This window comes from Pipistrellus kuhlii, unplaced genomic scaffold (genome assembly GCF_014108245.1).
Source record: "Pipistrellus kuhlii isolate mPipKuh1 unplaced genomic scaffold, mPipKuh1.p scaffold_m20_p_20, whole genome shotgun sequence".
Classification (NCBI taxonomy): Eukaryota; Metazoa; Chordata; class Mammalia; order Chiroptera; family Vespertilionidae; genus Pipistrellus; species Pipistrellus kuhlii.
The window spans coordinates 10,264,791-10,284,002 of record NW_023425516.1 but is presented as its reverse complement, the minus strand read 5'-3'; positions in this window follow the sequence as shown (position 1 = coordinate 10,284,002).

Below are 19,212 nucleotides of genomic sequence, written 5' to 3'. Positions count from 1 at the left end.
ATCAGTGATGGAAGGAGAACAGTCTCCCCTGTGGGAATGAGTCATCTGTCAGTTATAGAGCAAATGAGAACTAGCATTAGGTAAGGGAAAGGCGACCTCCACTCACACCCTGAGTAGCATGAGATGAGGAGAACCATTAGAAGGAGAGCAGGAAAATCTGTAAGCCAGAGCCTTGTGGAAGGCCAGAGTGGTCAGTGTCACGGTGGGTACCATTTTTCCAGCACGGGGTTCCATCTTTGTCACGGTATCTGTATTCGTTCATCACACTGCATTCGTCTTACTCTCACAGACTTACTTTGTGGGCTGTGTTTTGTTCACAGTAACTCTCAGAAGTGTTATTTCTGTGATTTATTGCCCTTTGGTGTTTATCTGACTCTCCCAGTGTTACCTTGCCCATTGTCTAACGTGTTAGAGTTCTATTTTCTGCATGGCCCCGATTTATCTTCCTTTTCATATTTAGTTCAGCATTTGTCTTGTTCTCCCAACATGCTTCATCTTCAGAATTTATCTTTTTTATTTGGAAAATATGTCTCAGAATATGATCCTTTCCTTTTCCCTATATGGTCTTTAGTTGTTTAATATTTTAAATATTTTCCATGTTTTGCTCCTCAACCGAAGCTGTGGCTTCCTCTAGGGCCTCTTCCCAAGTGGGAAAGGTCTGGGTGTCCAGTAGATGTGGGTTCGGTGTGAGCTGCTTTATTTTCTATGCACCTCAGCTTTTCAGTTCATACAAACTGGACCTATTAAAAGCCCAAGAGATAGACTGTGAACTCAGCTTAGTCTCAAAATAGCTTTGGGAGTTGGCAGGAAGGAATATTTAGTCTGAAGACAGTAAAAGGGACGTTCCCGCTAAGGATACAGTGCATTTTTCAATCTCTCTTTTCAGCATGAGAGGGAGGGAGGGCAGGTCTACTTCAGTCATGTTTTTACATTTTTCTTTCGACAGAGCCAGACTGCTGTGGGCTCCTAGTTATAACATCAGCATTTTCATAGCTGTTAATGAAGATGCAAATTTATGTGCAGGATCACCTTTTTATCAAACATGATGATAGTATCAATTACGGATAATAACATTTGAAGAGCTATGGTTAGCTTCCTAGGCACGTTCTAGGTCTTCTCTCCTGATACTCACAGTGAGCATGGGAGTTAAAACCGTTACCCCATTTACTAGGGGGAAACGGAGACTCCAGGAAATCACATTACAGCTAGTGAGTGGTAGAGCCAGAACCTGAACCAATGTCTCATCATTTCTAATTTGTACTCATTTCCAATATCATGTTGTATTCGTATTAATTTTTTATCTCTGGGGTTAAAATTACATCTCATTCTTTGCACTGTCTTCTTCAGGCTCCCTTGTCAGGTGTTACTTAGCTTCTATGGGTCTCTAGTCAGAATCTCTTCCTCTGGCTTGGAAACTTCCTCTAATGGCCCTGACGGGTGAAAGTGCCAGAATTAGGTGGATTTGGACATTATTGCCTTCTACCCTCATTTAGTTCCAGGCTCTTTATTCACTCCAGGAAATACTTTATCTTCTCCTGAGCATTCAGGGTTTTCTCTGATGCTGATGATAGAAGTGCCCATGAGGAAGAAGATAATAAAACGTGTCACTCTGAAAGCAAACTCCTTCCCCACACACAGGGACCGGACTATACAAGTCCAGCTTGACATTATGGTGAGGGTGGCTGCCCAGACCTGCCCTCCCTTTTTCTCCACCTTTACAATTTCTCTGAGCTAGGACCTGAGCTTTCATAGGGGTTGGTACTCTGCTGGGAACCCCACTGATGTTTAATAAATATCAAACTGCTGGCTTGATCCCCCTGAGCAGTGAAAGGGCCCATGTGCTGTGATCAGACCGACCAACCTTGGATATGTTTTTAACACTTGACCTTACTCCAGGGACAGCTGTGAGGAGTGTTCTGTCATCATCCCAACAGGGGCCGTGAGGTTCAAACTCGGCACATGTGCCTCACTCGCTTACCATTTCAGAGTGAACCTGGGTTGAGAGTATCTTGGCAATGCTTCTGTTTTCCTGGTCACCCTGGAACAAGTTCACATGCTCACTGGTGCTCTGGTGTAGATTCCCTCCCTCGTAGCCTATAACACTTGCCCCCTCTCACCTCCAGCCTTCCCGATGCAATTTGAACCGATTTATAGAGAAGCCCTTCCATGCTTTCCCTCTCCTGTCCTCTCCATTCCGCACCCTTTCCTGCCCTTGCCATCACTCCCTTTTTTATTCTTTATTGAATTTTATTGGTTAATAAAATTATATGCCTCAGGTGTTCCATCGCTCCCTTTTTCTAAGAAATGGGAGGGGGGAAGGGAGATAGAGGAAATGTGTTTCAAACAAATAAGAACACATCCACATTTAATATACTTTTGCTTATGCCTCGAAAGACTTTCCACCCTAAATTCATCTTGCAAAGATATTGTTTTGCTCTCTTGCTCCCGGAGTAGGTCCCGTATATTCCTGCTCATATTATCCATCATCTTCATCTACTCACTATCCATCTCCAAATCTAATTCAGAACTGGCCCCTAGGTTCACAGAACTCTCGGCAGAAATATTCTTCCTCGCATTTGTCTTTAAGCAGGAATGCTTCTAAGCCTCAACTCCCTTCTCTGCTCATTCCCCTCTCCTTTGCGTTTATTTTTCTTTTTATTCCATTTATACCCTTAGCTGTTCCCTGGTCTTTTGTATCAAGACAGATAATGAATGTAGAAATGTTTTGTAATCTATTGAGTACTGTATACATTGACGTGTGTCTATTATTATACTCAGGATACTCTGATCTGACAGCCCTCACTCCTTTCAACAGCCTGGCTACATTTACAAATATTACTTAAGAAAGACACAGACGGCCGAAACCGGTTTGGCTCAGTGGATAGAGTGTCCAGCTTGCGGACTGAAAGGTCCCAGGTTCAATTCCTGTCAAGGGCATGTACCTTGGTTGCAGGCACATCCCCAGTAGGGGGCGTGCAAGAGGCAGCTGATCCATGATTCTCTCTCATCGATGTTTCTAACTCTCTCTCTCTTCTTCTCTGTAAAAAATCAATAAAATATATTTTTAAAAAATAAAAAAAGAAAGACTTAGAGGACAGTCACATACACTCCCCCCCTCCCTTAACTAGAGGGGGTTAGTAGTCATCAAATTGGGTTGCAGATAATAACCACACATTATATCATTAAGACTTTGAAGGCCTGTTTTGTGAGTGTTAGGCTGCCCTCCCAGGATCTCCACATTTTGCAATTGACTTTGCCAAACCTCTTATGAGATTAACCAAAGAACCTATATGAAAAGATGCATACCTCATAGACACAAACAATAGTGTGTGAAGGCCTGGGGAAGAGGTGTATAGGGGGGCAGGGGTCAATGGGGGGGAAAAGGAGGGCATAGGTCATACTTTCAACAATAAAGACACATTTTAAAAAAGAAGGAAGAAAAAGGAGTATTTTTCCTGCCCCTTGAATTTGAACTGGCCTTGTGATTTGTTTGGCTGATGGAATGTGGTAGAAGTGATGGTGGGAGCTAGTTCTGAGTCTAGGCCCCAGGACTAGGAGGTCCTCCAATGTCACCTGCTTCTTTGCTTCTATACTTATCACATGCCTGTACTACCCTGAGAACAAGCCAGGGCCAGCCTGTAAAGCTCAAAGACCACCAGGTGGGCATTTGACTCTCAATATGTGAGAGAGCCCAGTGGAGCTGAGACCCATGCAACCATGTGTATTAGTCAGGGTTCTATCTGTATCTGTATCTATCTCTATATCAATCAATCTACAGAAGAGAGAGAGAAAGAGAGAGAGAAAGAGAGAGAGGGGAGAGATTTTAAGGAATTGGCTCGTATGATTGTGGTGGTTGCCAAGTCTAAAGTTAGTGGACAAACCTACAGCCTGGAAATTCAACTAAGAGTTTATATTGTGGTCTCCAGTCCAAAATCCTGTAGGTTGGGCCAGCAGATGGGAAACTCAGACAAGGTTTCTAGGTTGCAGATTTCCCTCTTCCTCAGGGGACCTCAGTCTTTGTTCTTTGGGCTTTCAACTGTTTAGATGAAGCCCACCCAGATGGAGGATGATCTGTTTTCTGTTTAGTTTTTTTTTTAAGACTACCAATTATAAATGTGAATCATATCTATAAAGGAACTTCCCAGCAACAGCTAGACTGGTATTTGACCAAATAACTGGGTATGATGGCCCAGCCAAGCTGACTCATATTATCAACCATTATTTCATGTGCCAGTGAGCAATAATAAAAGTTTCAGCCCCTGCATTTGTGATAAAGCAGTATTGTGACAAAAATATAACCCTTTAAACTGAGCCATAAAACTGGCTTTTTATGAGCTAATTTGATTTTCACGACCAGGCTGATTCCCACCGACATGGTGGAGCACAGAGTTCAGTGTCAAGCCTAACCCCTACCTACGTTTTATCTACTAAAGCTCAATCATGCTGAATGGAGTCTGGGGAAGCCAATGATTCTCTAGCAGAGGGGTCTGGCCTCAATGGGGACGTCGCTGTGCATTTCCTGCTCTGTGTGTGATTTAGAAACTGCCAACCTAGGGCAGCCTTCTCTTAGCAGTGTCATTTGGATCTGCAGAACCTAAAGTCTTGTCTTATCTTTTCTTTTCCTTCTGCAATTAGCTTCTCAAAGAGTCTGAGTTATCAGTCATTTACTCCTTACTATAAACAGCCCTGTTTCTGTTTGCATTTTAAAATCTTCTCCTTGTGGAGTGAAAGGCATTGCTACTCACAAATAATTCTCAGACCACATGACTAGATGGAGAAGGTGTTTTTATAGAGAACAGAGGCAAAAAGGCCTTTTTTTTTTTTTTTTTTTTTGACACTGAAGTCATTGTGTTCCATGGATAAGCCAGGAAAGACAACTGCCCTGTAGCAATCTAAGACCATGGTGCAGTGTTACCATCTGTTGCTATGTTCTGAACACCATCTCCTTTCTTTTTTTCTTTCTTTTTTTTTGGGGGGGGGTGAGGTGGGGAGGGTTTGAGTTGAATTTCTACAGGCGTGCTCAAAAGTCAACTTTCTTAAGAAGCTTTATCTGATTTTCCCCAGCAGAATAAAATTCTTCTTCTGAACTAATACTGGGGGCTGTCTTTACCATTTCACTTAGCGCTGCTCATTCTGCTGAGTGATCTTTGCTGCATCATGCCTGCTCTTCCAGGGCATGATGGGAAAGCTGAGTAAAGGATCTCTCTCCTCCCTTTTTCTCTCTCCCTGTGCTGGGGTGGCCTCAGGAGTATAGACATAAAAGGGTCTTAAGTTTAAGGAGCTCAATTATCCCTGGGAAGAGCCATAAGACTTGCTTGATATCTACCACAGTCCAGGAAATTATAATGCAATGTGAAGGGGACTGTGGTAGATATCAAGTTGAATTTTATCACCTATTATAGCAAGTACTTCATCTCTCTGTTGGGACTCTCTATAGGAAAGGAAAGAATTCACCATTGTAAGGCTTTTTCTTATTTGTTTCTTTCATCCCAACCAACAACTCTTATAATTGAAAAAATACAATTTCTTCTTTAAAGCATATAGTGGAGGTCAGTTGTCATTTTCTGGACAGTTCACCTATCCTTTCTTGTGAAATTTATTTGGAATTCCATCTGTGGGCAACTATGCCATTGAGTCCTACCAGACACAGGACTGGTCATGTGACCTAGGCCAGACCAATCAGAATCCTCTCCTGGGAACTTCTTTTGAAATGAATACAAGGAAATAGATTCCTAAACACCTTGGCAGTAAAGATAAGAAGACACAAGCCCTGGGCCTGCCAGTGACCATGGTCCAGCCTCAGAAGAGACCTCCTAGCATAAATTATTGAAAGTGACATGCAGAAAGACACGTGGTGAGAAGCGTCCAGTCGGATTCCAGCCTTTGGATGAGTTGACTCAGATCAGCTGCCAAATATGCTCCATCTATGGTCTTAAAATGAGCCAACGACTTCCCCATCGTGCCTAAGATTTTAAAATTGAGATTCTTGGAAAACAAAAGAATGTGACTCATACAGGGTTTGACTCATCGGCTTCCCTCCCAATCTTCCAATACCTCGCTTTTCAGGAACCCACTTCACACCTTGAGTGTCAGAGGACTTGCACTCTTTAATTGAATATTTGATAGGGAAGAGTATGTGTTAGGGCTAAGACTAATTGGAATGTTACAGGGTCTATAATACAGCATCATTTGGCTCCTAAGCTTTTTTTTTTTTTTTTTTTTGAACAATTGAATATGAGCAGGAGAATTTGGGGGTTTGATTTGTGAATCTCAAAACAATTAGGTTTTTCAGCTTAGAAGACAGGTTCCTGAGAGCAGAGAAGCAGATCTATAAATATATTTTATTTTCCAGGCACAGAGAAGAGAGAGAGAGAGCAAGCACAGGGCATCCTCAGCTAAAAATGAAGAGAAGAAAAAGAGGGGTGTGGGAAAATCTAACAAGAATGTATGGTTAATGTACATTTAAACAATGAGAAGAGTGCACATAAATTTTTCTAGGTTAACTGCTTCTCCTTCTTCAGAATCATGGAGTGAATTAACAGTAGCTTAGGTGTCCTAATTTGAACACTTGATGTAATACGTTCTGAATTTACAATCACATAAATGTAGTTTTATTATTATCATCTCCAACTCCACAAAGTTATTAAATTTTTACTGTTTGCTTAGTTTTATTTCAGTTATGATCATGTATAAAGAAATATAAGGCATAGCTTTTGCTGCCTTATTTCTTCCCATAGCAATAAGAAAACCACACACACACACACACACACACGCGCAAAAGATAAAGTAATTTGCAAGACAGATTAAACAAAGTGTCAAAGAGATCTTAGCTGCAAAGGTGTTGCAAAGCATGGGCCAGAGACGCTAAGGGAAGTGCAATTTGAAGAGTATAGGGCTTTGCTGGGCAGAATACAAGGGGAATGGCCTTTGAGCTTGGTATAGGAAGCATGTTAATGCATGGGATGGAGCCGTCCGTAGTATACTTGGGGACAAATGCTATCGTACTAATCTGGTGGGAGTAAAGGGCAGTATTTGGGTAACGGTTAATGAGATACTATGTTGATCAGGCTGGATTGGGTCAAATTGTTAGCTATCTTGAATGCCACACCCAGTCATTAGGGGTTTATCATGTTTCTCTGGGGATAAATACAACAGGACATGGGCCCTCCCCTCATGAGACTTAAGGCTGGTGTTACTTATAAAGTTAATTAAATGAACCACATAAGTAGTCAATATGTAATGTATCTAGTAACTTACATACTTGCTGGATAATGTTATGTGCCAGGCACAGTGCTATGTGAACACACTAGATCAGAACTATCAGTCTAACAGGCACCACAGGTGTTAAAGGCACACACATGTTTCAGGGCAGAAGAATAACTGTGTAAATCAAAACCTGAAGTTACTTGCTTAGAACTGACAATTTTATTATTTTATTTTATTTTAATCCTCACTCAAGGAGATTTTCCCATTGATTTTTAGAGAGAGTGAACGGGAGGGAGAAAGATAAAAACATTGATGTGAGAAAGAAAAGTCAGTTGGTTGCCTCCCCCCATTGGTAGGATTCAATGTTAAGATCTCAGTATTTTATTGGATTCCATATTTTATTCGACTTCCTTAGCATTATGGAGTTTCTTGATCCATTTTTGGAAATAATTAACCCCCCTCCCAATGTAGAAGCTTCAGGACAGGAGAATGAGCTGGGAGTTAGAGCTGGGTAGCAAGGTCCTAGGGTCCTGTGCTCTCTCAGATGCTACTACAGGGGCCCAGGCTGGGCAAAGGAACTGGCTGCATGGGCTCTCAGTGGCTACCGTGGGGACCAGAAGGAAATGAAGGCACAACATCAATCAAGATGGGCTTAGAATCCAAGGCAGGGAAGGGAAGTGGTAAAGGTATCCGGCAGGTGAAAATAGGTCTCCATGAGGATCACAGTTGGCATCTTCAAGCCTGCAAGATGAGGAGGTCCAGAGGGCAATCAGGAAAACGTTCCAAGAGTGGTGACTCCACTGATCTGTAAACAAAGACCCAGCTTTCTAAAGAGCTGCTATGGGTTAGGGACCCTTCTGAAGACCTTAGGTGTCTCTGAGGCTATGTGTCTGCAAGATGAAGATTATGCTCTATCTCCAAGACTGCAAGTTAACTAGCACATTGTATGTGTTCAAGTAAACTTTCTCAGGAAATTCTGCATGGCTTCTCTTTGCACACCTGCAAAGCTTCCTGCACAGACAGCAGGCCAATGAGAGTCTCCTGAAAATCCCAGAGGGTCAGCACCTTGTCATGGCCCGCGTCTGCTGGTAGCCTTTCCCGATACATTTTTACTAGCTGGATGGAGGTCCCAGCTCCATGACTCTGCTCTCCTTTCAGGATTTTCCTTTTCTATTTCTTTCTTAAACTTTTCACCCTCATTAAATTAAACTCCAGTATTTGGCAAAACCCTGTTCCTGGGAATGTTCTTGAAAAGCCCCACGTTGAGTTAAAATAAAGCATGTCTTCTGCGAGTGGTGTGGTAGCAGATCTTGTCTGCATTGAAAGACCTGGCATCCATCCTGCCTTTACAGAGCCTGGGATGCTGCGGTTTGATGTCCGAAATTATCCTTACATTGAAAACACCAGGGAGTCTGGGTTGTAGCTAGTAGGTCCTTTCAAATCTGCTTTACTTCTTAGATGGAAGCAGCTCATTATAAATCCATTCCTTACCACGCATTTGAAGACAAGAGGGGAGATCACGCTTCGCAAACCAAAGCCTCTCCTTTCCTTTCAGTCCTTGCAGCTTTCTGATGTTCTGTCCTGTTTCTCCGCCTGCACCTGCCAGGGCTCAGAGATGGGGCCTTCTCTTAAAGGCACAGATCCTTTAGGATAAGGAAAGCACATGCTTTCAAACAAGCCTGCCCTACTACCTGTCTCTTTGGCCTTTCTTCCCTTTTACCTAGTAACTATGTGTGGGGGCCCAGAGTACACTGGAGGTTAAAGGGCCACTCACCATAACCATGTGCTAGGGCAATGACTCAGCAGTAGCATTAAGTAGCAGGCACACCTTTACATAACCTGCTAATGGTAAGGTACGGTAGCACAGATGTCATTGGCACGAGTTCTCTTTTGTTTGAATAAGTATATAAAGTGCCACTGGCTTGGCTATTGGCTGCTTTGTTTGAATAAAGCATGACCCACCTACCTATGGGCACTCGTGTGTTCTTGCAATTCCAGTAGGCTAAAGAGGTCAAGTCCCTGGCTGAGGAACTTGGACCCGACACCTTGATTAAACCATTGCATTGACTAAGATGGCCTTTTGTTATTTATTATATTTTTGTAACACCTTCTCATCCTGTGGCAAGTGGACATTACCAATGACTTGTTACTATAACGATGTGTTACTGGGTCATAAACCTAGAAGCACTTTATACAACTGCTGAGAATTGTGGGAAAACTTGGAACTAGTTAGCTTGCAGTGTGCTGGAGCTATGTTGAATATCCAAGAGCTTTGATACCTCTTTGCACCAACTCTTTTGTCCTCTGTTGTTGAGGGACCCCAGTTTCTTCTCAATCCTACATGACTTTTTGTCCCTTCTGAGACTCCAGCCGTATATTCCTGAAGCCATAAATACAGCATGGTGCTTGACAAATTCAACAGAGAGCTGAATTTCTTCCTTAAAATATTTTTACTCATTCATTTACTCAAAAGTCTCTCTAGCCTTAGCATTCATTAGACTCAGTGCTGAGGGTACACAAAGAATAAGTATCTTAGTTTCACAGGAAAATGAATCTGAATTCCAATAGAATGTGAAAATGAGGATGCAATAAATATTTACTCGGAGAGTGCCGAATGCAGAGCAGTAGTCTGGAAGGGACTGTAGGCAGGAGTAAGAAACATTTTTACAGGGAAGGTGATTTCTGAATTGTGTTTTGGGAGATGAATAGGGGTTTGGGACATAGCTTGGAGGTGATTTGTAACTGAGACATCTGAGAGCCAGGACCAGGTGTCCAGCTCCAATTATGATGGGCAGAGATGCCCAAGCTTGGATGTGGGTATAAACACATGGGCATCTTGTTAAAATGTAGATTCAGATTCTGTGAGTCTGGTATGAGATAGGAGAGTCTATAATTCCATACATTTTTGGTTAAAGGCACATTCTTGTTTCTTATATACATCTTAAGTTTTTTTGTTTGTTTGTTTTTAGAACTTAAAAAATTATATTAATTTCAGATTTACTCAAAAGTTGCAAGAACAGTACAAGAAATACTAAGTATTTTACCTAAATTCAAGTTTAACAATTATTTATGCATTCTACTGTTTCTCCTACAATTTCTTTCTCTACATATTTATAGATGATATTTTATTTCTAAACTATTTGGAAGTCAGTTGGTGACACTGCGGCCCTCTACCTCTAAATTCTTCAATGTGTATTGCCCAAGAAAAGGAAAATTCACTTATATTGATCAAACTCAGGAAATTTAACATTGATCAATACTATTACCTAATATAATACATATTCAAAAAATTTCAAGTGTTTCAATCATGAATTTAGGATTACTTTCCCTCCAGGTCCAGGACACAGTCCAAGGTCATGCATTGCTTGGGATTATTGTGTCTCTTGAGTCCCATGTAGCCTGGAGCTATTTCTCAGATGTTTTTGTCCTTCTTGACCTTGACCATTATGAATAGGACAGGCCAGTTATTTTGTAGAATGCACCTCAATTTGAGGTTGTCTGATGTCCTCTCATAATTAGATTCTGGTTGTGTATTCCTGGCATGAGTATCACAGAGGTGATATTGTGTCCCAGACCATGCTTTGAATAGCAAAAATCTAATGAACACAGGCCTGCTTGGTAACTGATACGGCTGCCAGTATGTCCACCAAGGATGGTCTCCCTGCTCGGAGCTCTGTGCTACCTAGTACTTTGCGTGGCTAAGTCTGGCTGGGACAGACATGCTGTGTCTTGGATTCACCTAAACCTCTGAACAATAGATGTTAGATGATGCCAGTTCTTTCCACTTCCAGAGTGGCTTTGCATGTTACCTTGTGGCTCGGTGTACCCTTTCTCTGGTGTCTTCCTATGTGATTTGAAGTCCTGATGATCAGGGCCTATCTGTATCTCACATCTGGACAGTTTGGTCCTGGTAATCTAGGATGTTGTTGGGATGGGAACAGCAGAAAGACTGACTCAGTGTGGAGCTACCTGAGTGCCCCCCACCTCCGGGTTGTACTCCTCTTGTCATATTCTTTATTCCTCTCTGCCTACAATGCCCTCCTCAGCTCCTTCTTCTCTGAAGCCCCCTCTTCTCCATGTTGCCCACCCGTTATTGGTATGAACATTAGTGTTTGAGAAGCTCTGTATAGATTCCAAGGTCAAGAAGTCTAGTCCCCAATAGACTAGAGGCCAATTGGCTGCAGGGCAACCAGAGGCGGAGCGAGGAGACAGCAATGGAGAAGGCTCCCATGTCTGGCCTGTGGGCTCCAATGCTCCCCAGCTGACAAGAGACTGACCCTCTCTGACTTTCATTTTCTTCATCATAAATGGGAATCATACACTACTTAGCTACAGGATCAGTAGAAGAATTAGTGAAGTAATACAGGCCACTTGTGTGGGGTTTTGTTGTTGTTGTTTTTAATTGATTTCAGAGAGGAATGGAAAGGGAAAGAGAAAGATAGATGATGAGAGAGTCATTGATCAGCTGCCTCTTGCACACCCCACCTGGAGATTGAGCCTGAAACCCAGGCATGTGCCCTGACCGGAAATTGGACTGTGACCTCCTGGTTCATAGATCGATGCTCAACCACCGAGCCACGCCGGCTGGGCTAGGCCAGTTGTTTAGAGGCGATCTGATTCAGTAAGTGTTAGGATGAGACTCACAGACACTGGCTTGCAGAATTAGGGAACTTGCATTTCACCAGCACGGGGACTCCATCTCAGAGCCTGGGGTAAAGCTGAACCCTCGATGGGCGAAACGTGGCCCTCGTTTCACAGATCAAAGATATTCGGGGCCCAGTAAGGAACTGTCAGAGCCTCAGTTGCGGAGGGCTGGGGGGCGCACGTGGCGTGCCAGAGCTGGACATGGAGCAGACTGGGACGTGAGCGCGTGCAGGCCTGCTGTCCTGGGGAACAGTGCTTTGGACCAGCAATGCCGGGCCAACAGCAACAATATTTCAACAAGATTTTTATGAGAGTCACTGATAACTGTGTCAGTCTGTTGTGAGAGCACGCTTCCTGCCGCGCCTAAAGAGAGGTGCAAAGGAAAACAATTCTGATCAAAGCCCGGATTCCTTTGTCGCAGGCAATTTCCCCACAATGCACCCGAAGGCGTTTTGTAAAATAGCAGCAGCCTCTGAAAGGAAGACGTGTTAATAGGATCCCGTTTGTGTGTCATCAGCTCATTCCCATGATGGGTTTCGCATCAAGACAGACATCAAAACGGGAGTAGAGATGGATTCGCTCACGTTGGCACTTGACGGGGGGGAAAGGAGAGAATCAGATGTTTCAGTGGCCCCGATTCGAAGACTCTTGATGGGAACGCTTTTTGAGCTCCATTTAGCGCTCTCCGGCTAATGGGGTTATAAAATCATCCTGCAAGAATGACACTATTAGTGGATACAGTGCTGTGCCGCCTTCAAGCTTGAAAGTACCTCAATTAGCAAATATTTACCGAGGGTCTATTGGAGGCCAGGGTGTGCCAGGCTGGAAGGGGCTTGGTCATTTCTATAAGCGGGCTCCTCGTTAGTAACAATAGTAGCAACCACGTTTGGAATATGTATGGTAAGCTATTTCAAATCATTATCTAATTTCATCCAGTGTAGACGGTGCTATTCCTCATTTTGCACGTGAGAAAACAAAGGCACGAAGGAGTAAAACAACTTGCTCAAGGTCCTACCATAAAGAGCAGTGCTGGTTTCCCTTCTGGCTGCTTTTCCTCTATACACGATGCCCTGGAGAGGAGATACCGCACATAGTAAGGATGCAAACCAGTGGGTGATAGATAAATGGAAAAACAGTGAATGTTAGGCCTAGCTGGTGTGGCTCAGTGGTTGAGTGTTGACCTATGAACCAGGAGGTCACGGTTTGATTCCTGGTCAGGCCATAGGTCCAGGTTGCATCCCATGCCAATGTGGGATGTGTAGGAGGCAGCCAAGCAATGATTCTCTCTCATCATTGATGTTTCTATCTCTCTCCCCCTCTCCCTTCCTCTCTGAAATCAATAAAATATGCGTTTTTTTAAAAAAATAAATAAAAACAAAAAATAAAAAGCATGAATGTTCATGTTAGCCTTCCAGGGGGGGAGTCAGCCCATTGAATAGATGCAAAAACGAAGACTGACACATGTACTCACTCACCCAGGAGGCTTATTATTGGAAGATGAGAACTCGGTGCCTTCCTGCCTAGCACTCCCCTAGGCACATCCTCCCTGGGCACTGCGGGATGAGCCTTCTGTTCTCGGGATGTCTGTGTCCCACACAGATGGCATCTGGGGTATTTAGTGTGCCTTCCCTCAGCTCCAGCTTGGAGGAGGCCCATGTCATCACTCTTGCTGGGTGGCCTACCTCCTGCCAGGGTTTCTCGAGGTGCTGGAAGCAAAGCATCTGAACGCTACCAGAGAAAGACTGTCTGGATCATGCCAAAGTGGATGGAAGCCCTTTAAGGATGGGAAACAGACTGCTGGGAGATGGATGAGTGCCGCCTGCCCTGCTCAGAGAGGAATCGCCAGCCTCCTGTCGCTCCCTCCTCCCGGCTCCCTCCCTGGTGGAGCCTGGCTGTTTAGGGGGCATTGAAGGAGTGTGTGAGGGTAGGTTCCATGAGAGGTGTGGCTCTCAGGTGGAACATTCCCGTCCAGGAGTCCAGGAGTCCAGGAGGGTCAGGAGAGGCATGTTGAGGACTCGTGGTGGAGACACTGCTGTCCAATGAATTTGTCACTGAGCCTCCTGCTCCCATTCCCTAGAAGAAGAAAGAGAAGAAAAGGAGCTGAGCGCCAGGCAAAGAGAGTTAATCTGTGTCCAGGGCGTTTTGAAATAATGGAACCAGAGCAGGCTCACTGGATACCATCCATTTCCATTTCACGCTCTCAGAGCCCGAAGACAGGCCGATGAATCTGGCTGGCAAGGTTCTTTTTCTCTGGCTGGCTGTCTCACTCCACTCTTCCCTCTGGTATATCGGGAGGAAGTCTAAGGGCTTGGAAAGTTGGCTTAGGGAAACTGTGCCAGGGGTCTACATCCTTGCTCTGGCATTGAGCAAAGCCATTCAGGAGACCTCACCGCCCCTCCTTCCCTCTCAGTCTTTGTTGCACCCTTCCAGGCAAGCGAGAAGGACATGTCTCTAAGGGTACTGCCACTCCAGTGAATCATGATGAGCAGACTGTCAGGGGAAGCATAACTTGGGTGAGTGGCTCAAGCCCATCTGGGGCCCAGCTTGCCCTGGTAACCAAGCCCACCACCCGAAGCAGTCCCATCTTGGCTCATTCCAGTTTGCTGATGTAGGCCAAGGGATAAGATGGTTCAGTAGTAACCTGGTTGCTTCTCAGGATCCAGCCCACTTTGGTTCCACAGCCCAAGGATAAATGGAATCATAAGGTAGGAAATGACATCCAAATCCTCCTTAATAATCAGGGCATTTGAAAGGACCTGACATGCAGTCACCGGGCTCCAAATTTATTACTACAACAGAGCGCGTGGAATGTTAATGGCATAGCAATGGTCGGAACACAGCTCATCGTTCATGGAAATGAAGCTCTACCTGCAAGTTGCAAGGATAATGCAGTGGGGCCTGAGGCTGGTGAAGGACTGTAATGCGTTAGAGTTTGCTATTGCCCATCATAGTCATCATCGTCATCATCATTGTCATCAGGCCTAGAGCAAAGACCAATAACAGTGGTCTTGGGGGAAGGACCCTCTTTCCAGACTTTGAGTGATTGTTCTGGGCCAAGATTTATACATTTTTTTATTTTATACTCAATAATCTTGCCATCCTTTCAGTAAATGAATATAAGATGTCTCATGAAATCCTCCTTTCTCCTACTTGTGTGCCATAGGCTGGGAATGGAAATCTTGTCCTTCAAACACCCTTCCACACTGGGTTTCTGTCTATATGAAAGACATGGTTAATTAGTTAATTAATTAAACAAGTAAACAAATGTTTATTAAATAGCTACCATTTGCCAAGCACTGTGCTATGTTGCTGGCATTGCCATGTAAAAGATGACAAATAAATTCCCATTCTGGTAAAAGGAATAACAAATTTTTAAAGGACATTATTTTGATATAGAGTAAAAATAAACAGAACTTATGAGTAATGCTACTCGAAAAAAAACAAAAACAGGGTACTATGATACGTAATGGGAATGGGGGAAACATCTTTAAATGTGTATTTCTGGACAACCACGTCAACATGTATAGATTAAGGAGCAGCCAAGCAATCCCACTACATGGAAAAGATACACTAAGCAGAAGGAACAATGGGTGCAAAGGCCCTGAGGTGGGAAACAGCAAGGCCTTAGAAGCTGGCAAGAGCAAGCCAGAGGGAAAGTTGGACACTCCGCAGGGAGAAGGCATAGACCAGGTGGGACCTCGTTCACTGCGTTGTGGGGTCTGGAGTGGGTTATTCTAAGTGCAATAAGAAGCAATTAAAGGATTTCCAGCAGGAACCCGATATGACCTGATTTTAAAGTCTATAATTATGTTTTTTACAGAAAAACATGTTGGTGGTCCAAAATTAAAAAACAATAATAAGCGCTTTTTTTTGGAGGGGGGGTGTCAAAAATACCTCTCTTTCATCTCTGAACTTCAGTTTCCCTCCCAGGTTGTATATCTTTCTGAATATATTCCATACACATTCAAGATATATATATATTAATACTTATTTATATATTATATATAAAATTAGTACACATATATACCATTCTGTAGCTTGCCCTTTTTTCTCACTGTATATCTTGGAGATTATTATATTCTGAGACAAAGAAGCTCATCATTTTTTTAAACAGCTGTGGAGTAGTCAGCATAACAGTGTTCAGAACAGATTTTAGATCCAGACTGCTGGGTCTAAGTCCTGTCTGTTGACATTGGACAGCATAACCTCTTAGTATCTGGTCAGTTGATATGGTGACAGCATCTACCTCATGGGAATGATACCCGGATTAAATGAGCTAGTACATGTGAAGCATCTTGGACAGTGAGTGATGGATGTGGTGTAAAACCCCTATGAGTGGGCATACCAGTCCTCTGTTGATGGTCCATTAGGTCATTTCCAGTGGTTGCTCTTATAAATGTGATAATGAATATTTTGTATAGATGTATGCTATTTCATTAAGGTTTATATCAGTCTAATCAATATGTAGGAATAAAATTGTTGGGTTACAGAGAGGTATCTTTGTAATTTTGATAGGTATTGTCAAATTACCCTTCCCAGAATATTTTCAATGTAGAAGGTCACCCATAATGTATATCATCAAACTTTTGGATGTTTGCCAATCAGATAGGTAAATAATATGGGTATTGGTAGTAATTTATATTCTATTTCCTTTACTTTGATTGAGTCTAAATGTCCATTTATATATTGAGTTATTTCATTTTTTTTAAAAATTCTGCCTCAGATTCTTTGCCCATTTGCTTTCATGCTGTTGATCTTTATATATATATATATATATATATATATATATATATATATATATATATATATAATTGAGTTTTTACATAGAGGAAGAGAGAGGGATAGAAATCTAGAAACATCGATGAGATAGAAACATCGATCAGCTGCCTCTTGCACACCCCCCACTGGAGATGTGCCCGAAACCAAGGTACATGCCCTTGACTGGAATCAAACCTGGGACCTTTCAGTCCACAGACCTATGCTCTATCTACTGAGCCAAACCAGTTTTGGCAATGCTGTTGATCTTTTCCTGTTGAACTGTCCTAGTGCAGTGAGTTTTGGAAAAAAATGGGTTAAAATTTAAGTTCTGCCTCTTATTAGCTTTGGTATTTGGGGCAGGTTAATGTTTCCATGCCTCAGTTTCTTCTGATTTACAGACTGTCTATACTTTATGGTTGTTGTTAGGTTGAAGTGAATTATGAGAAACTAAATATAAAAATGGACAATGACCAGACAATTTATAAAAACAGAACTGCCCACAATTAGCAGTGACCAGTCCAGGAAAAACAAACCTCAGCCCCAGGTGGTCCAGACCTAATTAATAACTACAGGAGGCCCTGATCTTGCCCTGCTTCCAAAGTAGGAACAACTGGAGAAAGTCAAGTATGCTCCTTTAACTAGTCACATAGGGTGTCCCACTGCCTCCTGTTTGCCTGTGACAAGAGCCTCCACTCAGGGTCTACCAGAAGCTGGCCTTTTTTGGTCTAGAAGGTATTTCTACTTCTCCGCCTGCATCCCAGTCTCTGCCAAGTGCAGAGATAGTGATCAACTCCCTTGCCAAATCAAGCTCAGGAAAAATTGCTTCCTCCATTTGGGTGGCCTTCATTTATCCCCACAACCAGTCCATGTAAAATGCTTAGAAGAGAGTTTCCTATGTCATAAACATTGTAAATGTTCCCTTCCACAGGTTGTTGTCATCTGTCTCTGATGATGATATTATGAACAATTTTTCCCAGTCTATCTCTCTTTCCAGAATGCAAGTTCCATGAAGGAAGATCTTCCAAGAGCCTAAAATAAAGCATATGGAATAACAGGCTGCAGGGATCATGCCTGAATATGGTAGTTCAGAGGGCAGTGGCTACATTGCAGTTTAGAGCTGTCCGCCCTTTGTGACCATGGGGAATTAAAGCAGGGGCCAGTGGTTCCATTTATACTCAAACAGGGACAAGAAATAAATGAAATGTCAAGGACAGGAAAGACATTGCAAATCCAGATGTGTGAGCTCTGTGAACTCTGACAAATATCACAACTATTGTCAGTTTTCTCCCATGCAGTGGGAGGATAATACTACCTGCACATGGGTATTGAGCAAAAATAGTTCTTAATGGGCTAGTGGGACATGACCCTTTTCTGACAACATTTGTTAATTCGTCTATACTTATATGATATTTATTCATTATTAAACACATATGTCTATCTCTACCTATCTCTATCTCTGTCTCTATCATCTCTGTCTCTAACTGTATATCTATATAAGAGGTCCCAAAAATGTATACACAGACTGAATAATTATAAAGGCAGTGTTTATTAAAATACATTTCATTTTCAAAATTGAGCTATCACCTGTTAAAGTGAGCACACATTTTATAATCTCAATATATATACAATCTACCATTAAAGTATCTCTATAATATATCATGAAAGTAGGCAAGGCCAGAATTGTCATTTTCATTTGACAGATGAGAAAACCAAGGCTCAAAGCCATAGAGGGAGTTATTTAAAGGCACAAGGTGGAGTCAAATGTTAAGCTCAGCCTTTTTATTACGAAGTCTATGTTTGGTCTACTATAGTATTTATAGCTTCTCTTTGCATATTCACACCTCTCTTTGAGAGAATAAAAAACATGAAAGTTTCCTGGGCTCCTAAGAGCCCGTGGAGAAAATCTAAAGGCCAATGTGCCCAAAGGTATGTGCCTCTGAGTTTCTAATGTCCCTTCCATGGGTCAGAATCAGTCGAGTAGGAAGAGGTCTGCAGAGCCCATCTGTGCCCACCGCTCTTCACTCCCTGCCCATTTGATTCATTTTGTGCTCATCGCTGCTATTCCCCCTCAGGCCCTTGGCCACTGCAAGAAGCAGCAGCTGTGGCCATCTAGTTCATGTCACTAATTAAATGGGATTTATGTTTCACATTTGAAAATGGATACCTTCTTGCCAGGGCATAACAGCTACTGAAACCAAGCAACTGAGCTCACCGAACTTCAAAAGCAACCTTTTGTAAGCATCCCTCCCCTCCCCCGCCCCCACATTCCATTTCAATCAGCATTTACTGTCCATGTGCCATGTGCCAGAGACATAATGAGTTGCCATATCACCACCCCACTATGAATGTTTCTCGAGCACAAAGTGTAAGGCCATGCGCTATGTTAGTGTCTGGAGGGTGCAAGGAGAAATGGCTGAGGAAATGAAGAGTACCGAAAAAATGGTACCCCAACGAGAAGTATACAAAGTGAGACACTGGACTATGGCAATTGCCAGAAAGGCCAGGGGAAGTCAAAGGTCAGGAGAAACACTGAAACCCTACCCTTCATCCATGTGTTAAGAACTTGAATAGAAATGCACCTATACTATTTTAAGGAACCACCAA